Genomic DNA, 8,174 nt, shown 5'->3' on the forward strand with positions numbered 1-8,174 from the left:
GTATTATAGGGAATAAAGGTTTGATTATCGTCTCGATCCTCTATGAAAGATCTGGAAAAAGCATTCTACATCCTTGGGATAAAGATCCATAGAGATAGATTAAAAAGATTGCTTGGATTGTCCCAATTCACGTACATAGATATCGTGCTAAAACAGTTTAATATGGAGAATTTCAAGAAAGACTATCTCATGATAGGTCATGAAATTTCTTTCTCGAAGAGGGATTGTCCGATAACTCCTTAAGAGAGAGAATGTATGAATAGATTTCATATGCTTTAGTAGTGGGTTCTATAATATACATCATGACATACACAAGATCAGATGTGGCATACTTACTAGGGGTAGTAAGTAGATACCAGTCTGATCCAGGAAAGAACCACTGGAAGTTCGTAAAGACCATCTTTAAGTATTTAAGAAATACTAAGGATCAGTGACTTGTTTATGAGAAAACTGACTTGAAACTTGTGGGTTTCACCGACTCCAATTTTCAATCAAACCATGATAATAGTAAGAGTGTGTTGGGTAATATTTTTATCTTAAATGGTGGAGCAATCTGCTAGAAAAGTTTCAAGCAGTATACCGTGGCTGACTCTTTTTGCGAGGTGGAGTATATCGCGGCATCTGATGCTGTGAAGGAAGCTGTGTGACTGTGAAAGTTCATTGATGAGCTCAAAGTAGCACCCTTCTTTGATGGCTCTGTCTTGTTATACTACGACAGCACTGGAGCTATTACTTAAGCCAAGAAGCTGAAGTCCCATCAGCATACCAAACATATTCTGCATCATTATCACCTCATCCGAGAGATCATGGATCGAGGTGACATCGATCTTTAGAAGATCGACAGGAAGGAGAACTTGATTGATCAATTTATTAAAGCTCTCAGAATCAAGGAGTTCAATGATCACAAGTCAAAGATGGGTATATGATATTGTACCGATTGGTTTTAGTCCAAGTAGGAGTTGTTGAAAATTTATCGCTAATAATAGATTTTCATCAGTAATAGTTATTAGCGATGAAATTATCATCGCTAATATTTTATCACAAATAATATGTCATTGATAATTTTTTATAACGAAAAAATTTTCATCACCAATAGTCGATATTATCGATAAAAAAATTTTATCGTTAAAAAAAAAATTATTTTAAAAACTATTTACAATGAAAATTTTTTGTCATAAAAAAAGATAATTTATGATAAAATATTATGTCACTAATAAAAAAATAATTATTTATGATAAATTATATTTGTCACTATTAATTTAATTAAAAAATTTTATAAAAATTAAACTTAGAAAAATATTAGTGACATAAATTTTTCATCACAAATATGATAATTTTTGATATAAATTTTTATTGCTAATAAATTATCAATTATTTATGAGAAAAATATTTTCATCACTACTAATTTAATTAAAAATTTTTATAAAAATTAAATTTAAAAAAAATATTAACTATATAAATTTTTCATCATAAATATGATAATTTTTTATGCATATTTTTATCGCTAACAAATTATCAATTATTTACGATGAAAATATTTCCATTATTATTAATTTAATTAAATTTTTTTTATAAAAATTAAAGTTAAAAAAATATTAGTGATGTACATTTTACATCCTAAATATTATAATTTTTGATGTAAATTTTCATCGCTAATAAATTTTTAATTATTTATGATGAAAATATTTTCATCACTATTAATTTAATATAAATTTTTGATATTTTTAAATTTATTAAAAAATTTGTTTACGATCAATTTTTCATCATTAATATATTTTTTCATGACCAATATTTTATCAAAAATAATTCTATCGCTAACAGTTTATATATATATTTTAAAAATAATTTATGAATATATATAATTAATTTATATTTATAATATTTTTTTATAAATTAAAAATAAAAAATAAAAATAAAAAATTCACATAATAAATCTATAAATAAATTTTATCATTTTATTATATTTAATTAAAATTATAAAAAGTCTAAAATAAAAATAAAAAGCTACTTAAATAGGCTATCAAGTGTCGGCATCTGCAGAAGGAGAACGGACTGGAGAAGGAGAGTGCTCGAAAGAGCTCGGATCGGTATGCTACTATCTCATCAGCTGCATCATCTGCTCTATCTACGCTATCTGCTCCATCATCTGAATCTAAAATCATTGGTACTCGTCGATGTGTGCAGTCAACTCATCAGCTCGCTGCTTAGCCTACTTCTGCACCTTTACCATTTGAGCATTGCAGGCAGTATGGATGTCAGCCCTAGATGAGCGTGAGGATGAGGGAGCACTGATCCCATACCCTAGACTCCTAACATAACAGGATCTCGTACCAAGCATCTGATCACAGATCTCATCATCTGTGGATGCGATCGAGCCCTCAAGAGTAGGCTAGGATCTGATGTCTATCACATGATTTTAAAAATTAAAATTATAGTTATTTTAATTTCATATTGAAAATCAAACTATGAATGAAAAAAATAATTAAAAAAACTCATAAAAAGCTTCTGGCTCCCCATCGTCCACTCCCCTGACCGTCGCTGGTGGGTCTGCTGGTAGATATCGATCCTACCAGGAAGCTTGCCACTCTCTGCATCTCTCTATAATTTAAGAATAATTAATTAAAAAAATTTTAAATAGTTACAGAGTTAAAATATACTAATTAAAAATTACTTATCATTTACTCCATATGACAAGCGAACGACCTCGAACCCTCACAGTGCGATATGGTCTGACTCATTCGATTCACGGTGTTCTAGAAAAATCATCTCTGTATAGTTAGTAGTCAAATTAGTAGATAACAAATTGAATTTAAGAATAAATGATTCAATCACTAAAGTCTAAAAAAAAAAGTTTGGATGCATAACATGATATGCTGGATCCTCGTAACGTTGGCATATGAGAGTCCAATCATTCATAGTGATGCTATCATAGGGCCACTGCCGCACTGCCTCCACCCCATGATCCTGCATCACATGGTACCAATGCTAATGGATGCGGTGGCGATACTCCTTGAAATGCAAAGATAAATGAGCGTCCATAGCTCGCCGCACGCGATCCTCCTCAAAATCAATAATATCAAATACACCCTAGCAATAACAAATATTAGAAGAATACCATGCTATTTAAATATTCACAGTATAATTTATTTTACCTGTAATTGGGTGTAGAAACTTCTCTCTGAGCTTGTACAACATGACATCAATAAAAAAGCATCACGGGGTCATAGTTACGGCATATGATGCCCAGCTTGGTCTACTATGGCTCGCACCATCCCCTAATGGGCCTGATGTAGCCGGGTGGTATCTCAATATGGAGATGCTGTCTCGGGTGCTTGCATCTTCAACGCTCTAGAGTGAGGTTCTTCGATGAACCTTGCCCTTGCCTCACCACTGGTGGAGACTGACCTAAAATAATAATAAATAAATCATTAGTATCATAGCTATCCAAATAAAAAAAAATTAAATTTTATTATATAAAAAGTATAATAATATCACTTGGACCTGCCTCACTCGGACCCGCCTCACTAGGACCTGCCAGTGCAGGACCCTCTGGCGACAGAGCTAATGCGGCAGTGGAAATGGGTGAAGGTGACTCAGCCTCAGGGGTAGACTGCGAATGCGAATGTCATCGTCTGTCCCCTAGTGCCATACCTGTAATTCTTGACATATAAATAAATATAATATTGAATAATAATAATAAAAAATAAATTATATTCTAATGAATAGAATTATATCGCATACCATTACTGGAAGAGAAGATTAAATAAAGAATATAGATTTACTCATCAATTTCGGTAGTATCTCCCCATGGTTCTCTAAGTATACGATGTGAATATGGTGCCTACATACCCTATCCACCATGTATTCAGAGAACAGTGGATAGATAACTGCTGAGTACCACATAATAAAATAAAATATCAACTATTAACAATAATAAGATTATTATTTTTTTAAAAAGTCTGAATACGAGATATCCAAGAGTCGATCTTGATCATCGATCTTGATCAAGATCGACTCTTGAATGAAAATCTACAGCTCAATGCAATTTAACTACCATCTCTGAACATACATTCAAAAATGAATTTCTAATTTATCAAAAAAGAGTAACTCTGTATTAAAATTTTTTTATCAAAAATTTCAATAGAGTTTTCTCTAAAATAGAAATATTTTTTATTCTTAATTATAATAAGTAAAAGCATACAAAATAGCACATAAAATAATTAAATTATAATAAGCAAAAGCAATATGCATTGTGCTAGTGGAACAAAAAAAATATATAAATTTCAGTAGTAACACTAAAAAATTTATGCAATAAATATAAAATAAATTATAAGTAGTTGAGTATGCAAAATAATATTAACATAAAATAATAATACGAAACCTAATCCTGAGGGTCTGATGGTTTTATATTTTTTTCTAAAATATTTTTTACCTAAAAATAACAAATATTTTTTTTATTTTTTTTAAAAATATTTTTTATCTAAAAATATTTTTTCTAAATATTTTTTTCCTAAATGAGCTTTGGACTCGGCTGCCCACGGCCCTCGCTCCCACGGTGCTGGCACCGTCACCCAACCCACATTGCCCAAACTCGGCCCCCACGACCCTCGCTCCTGTGACGTCGCCACCCTCTCCAATCCCCTACGATCCAGATCCCAACTCTGATTCTGATCAGATCTCGATCTGGATCCCAATCCAAATCAAAATCTCGACTCGGATCCCGACCATGATTCAATTCAGATCGTGATCTAGATTTTATTTTTATTAATCAAATAATAAAATATTTGATTAATATTCTTTTTAGCTTTTTTTCTTTTTTTCTTCTTTTTTTTGCCCCTATCATTTCTCTCTTCCCTTCCTCCCCACCATCACCCACCCCTCCCTGACTGCCCACGGCCCCCTCCTCACCCCAGTGTCGCCCCCGATCGCCCCCCAACCCCATCACCACTGGTCGACCCCCCTCCGACCTTGTGTCATCCCCGACCACGCACGACCCCATCTTTGCCCCCGTGTCACCTCCGGTCACCCCCCAACCCCATCTCCATTGGTCGACCCCTTCTCTGGCCCTATGTTGCCCTCGGCCACCCATGACCCTCTCCCTGGCCCCATGTCGCCCCTGGCCGCCCCCCAACCCCAACCCCACCCTCATGTCACCGGTGGCCACCCACCCTCACCTCTGCAACCCCCTCCACCGACCGACCCCCTCCCCGGCCCCATGTCGCCCCCAACCGCTCTCGGCCCCCTCCCCACCCCCATGTCAACCCCGGCCATCCCTCGACCCCATCCCCGCCCCCGTGTCACCCCCGATTGTCCACCCCCACCTTGTAACCCCCTCCACCGCCCGACCCCCTCCTCACCCCTGTGTCACCTCCGTGTCGTCCCCGACCGCCCACGGCCCCCTCTTCGCCCCCTGATGGCTCGATCAACCAAAAAAAAAAAGGTTGGAAGTACCCTTACCTCTGACAGATGGCGGACGATAACATTAGCATCAGAGGTGCAGACGGTAATGGCACAGATGGCAATGGTAGCGGCAACGGTGGAGAGGCATTCACTAGCAGGAAGAGAGGGGGGAGAGCTTAGAGAGGGAGAGGGGAGAGGGAGATCTCAGTGGGTGAGGGGAGAGGAGAGAGCTCGGAGAGGGGAGAGGGGAGAGGAGAGAGGGAGGGGGGAAGGAAGAGGGTTTCACGCAAAGGGACGTCGAATTGACGTGTATTGAATGCAAAACTATTAGCGATAAAAATTTTTATCGCTAATACTATTATTAGCGATGAAAAATTATTTTCATCTTCAATAATTTCCATCAAAAACAATTTTGCTAAAAAAATTTTTTCGCTAATAAATTTTGCCCAAAAAAAATTATTGATGATGAAAAAAAATTCATCATTAATAATTTTATTAACGATAAAAATTTAATTTTCATTGTTAATAATTTCTGCCAAAAAAATTTTCTCACTAAAAAAATTTTCTCTCTAAAAAAATTTTGCACAAAAATAAATTATTGATAATGAAACAAAAAAATTTCATCGTTAATAACTTTATTAGCAATAGAAATTTGATTTCAATCGCTAATAAATACTGCTAAATTTTTTTTTTTCATCTAACATTTTTTTCTTAAAAAAATTAAAAAAATATTTTTAAAATTATTTTTTGATAAAAATAATTTTTATCACTAATATGTTTTTTTAATTAATAAATTTTTTGTTCATAAAAATTGATTAAAATAATATTTTTAATACATGGTTGCTGATGAAAAATATATTTACATTGCAAATATTTTTTTTAAAAAAATTAATAAAAAAATTTAAAGACTATTTATGATAAAAATTTATTTTACATTGCTAATAATTAAATATCTTTTCAATGTTAATTTCATAAAGAAATTAATTTTGAATTTTTCACATCAGAAAAAATTTTCATCCAAAAAATTTAACAAAAAAATGACATTAAAAAAATATTCATGATGAAAAATAAAATTAATTTTCTTTAATCTAAAAAATTTTTGATCTAAAAAGTTTTTTCAAAATAATTTCATCAAAAAAAATTAATTTTTTATTAATCAAAAAAAATTATATAAATAGTTAATTTATAATTTTTCCTCCAAAATTTTTTGTCAAAAAAAATTACATATATAAAAAATATAATTATAATAAAAAGTTTAATTTTCATCACTAATAATTGTTATAAGAATAGCTCTTCGACTTCTACAATGGAATGGATACTATGGGAGATCGATAGCTTTGAGATCTTCAATCTCCAAAGAGCTTGTCTTCTTCTTGGAGTCCTCATTCTAGAAATCAGAGTACAAGAATATCATGATGATTCTGAGATTGCGAGAGAAATTCATCAAGATTGAGATTTAGAGGATAAGGTAGGGACAGGAAGGTAGAGATCCAGAAGCTCGTATATTGCATGCATGTAAGGATCGAGCTTAAGAAATTTGTTGGAAATTGTATGAGCATCAAAGATCTAGTAATTAACTAAAATCAAAGTAGATCTGTAGGTAGTATAAGTTATGTTATAAAGTATAAGCTTATATTTATGCTTTGCATTGCTAGGAAGATGAGTGCTCATATTGTTTGTCTTTTCATAATTAAAACTCTTACAAAGATATATTTGAGTATCGATCAATATGGGAAGCACGATATCTTTCGAGATTGTGGAAGCTATGCTAGAATATACTGCTTAATTATATAATTTCTGTATGAAAGAAGACTTCTTTCACGCGGCTTAAGGCAGACACTCTATCAGAAAGATTCATTGATATCACTAGTAATAGTGACAGTGATGAACAGATAAATTTTACGTCACAAATAAATGTATAGCTCATTTTATTTAAAAGAATATATTTATTCTAATCCACGAATATCATCTACTTTCATATGATTTTTTCATACAAAAAATTTGATTTGGATCATAACTCATATTTACTTTTTTACCATATAAAAAGACAAAAGATGTATATAGCTGCTACAAAAAATAGATACAGTTGCCTTACATAAAATTAAAAATTTAAATTTTATAAATTTTTAAAGTTTTAATTTTTTTACATATTGGTGATAAAAATATTTTCATCATAAATAAATATATGTATGATAAAAATAAAAGTTCCATTGTAAATAATCATTATTTATGATAAAAAATTTTATCATAAATAATAAACAACTTTTGATTTTTTTAAAGTATTAATTTTTTTAAGTATTTTGTATGAAAATAATTTCATAATGAATAATCTAGTATTTATGATGAAATATTTTTTCATCATAAAAATAATTTATTTATGATGAACATTTTCATCATAAATAATAACCAATTTTTGATTTTTTTTAAATTTTTGATTTTTTTATCTATTGATGATGAAAATTTTTATCAAAAATAATTAAGTATTTATGACCAAAATTTTTTTCATCATAAAAAGCTTTTATTTATGATAAAAAATTTTCATCATAATTAATTAGTAATTTTTGATTTTTTTTAAATTTCTTTTTTTAACTATTTATGATAAAAATAGTTTCATCATAAATAATTAACTATTTATGATAAAAAGTTTTTTATCATCATAAAAAATGCTTATTTATGATAAATTTTTTTTATCATAAATAATGAGTAATTTTTAATTTTTTTAAATTTTTGATTTTTTTAACTATTTATGGTGAAAATATTTTCATCATAAATAA

Source organism: Elaeis guineensis, chromosome 10 (assembly GCF_000442705.2).
Source record: "Elaeis guineensis isolate ETL-2024a chromosome 10, EG11, whole genome shotgun sequence".
Classification (NCBI taxonomy): domain Eukaryota; kingdom Viridiplantae; phylum Streptophyta; class Magnoliopsida; order Arecales; family Arecaceae; genus Elaeis; species Elaeis guineensis.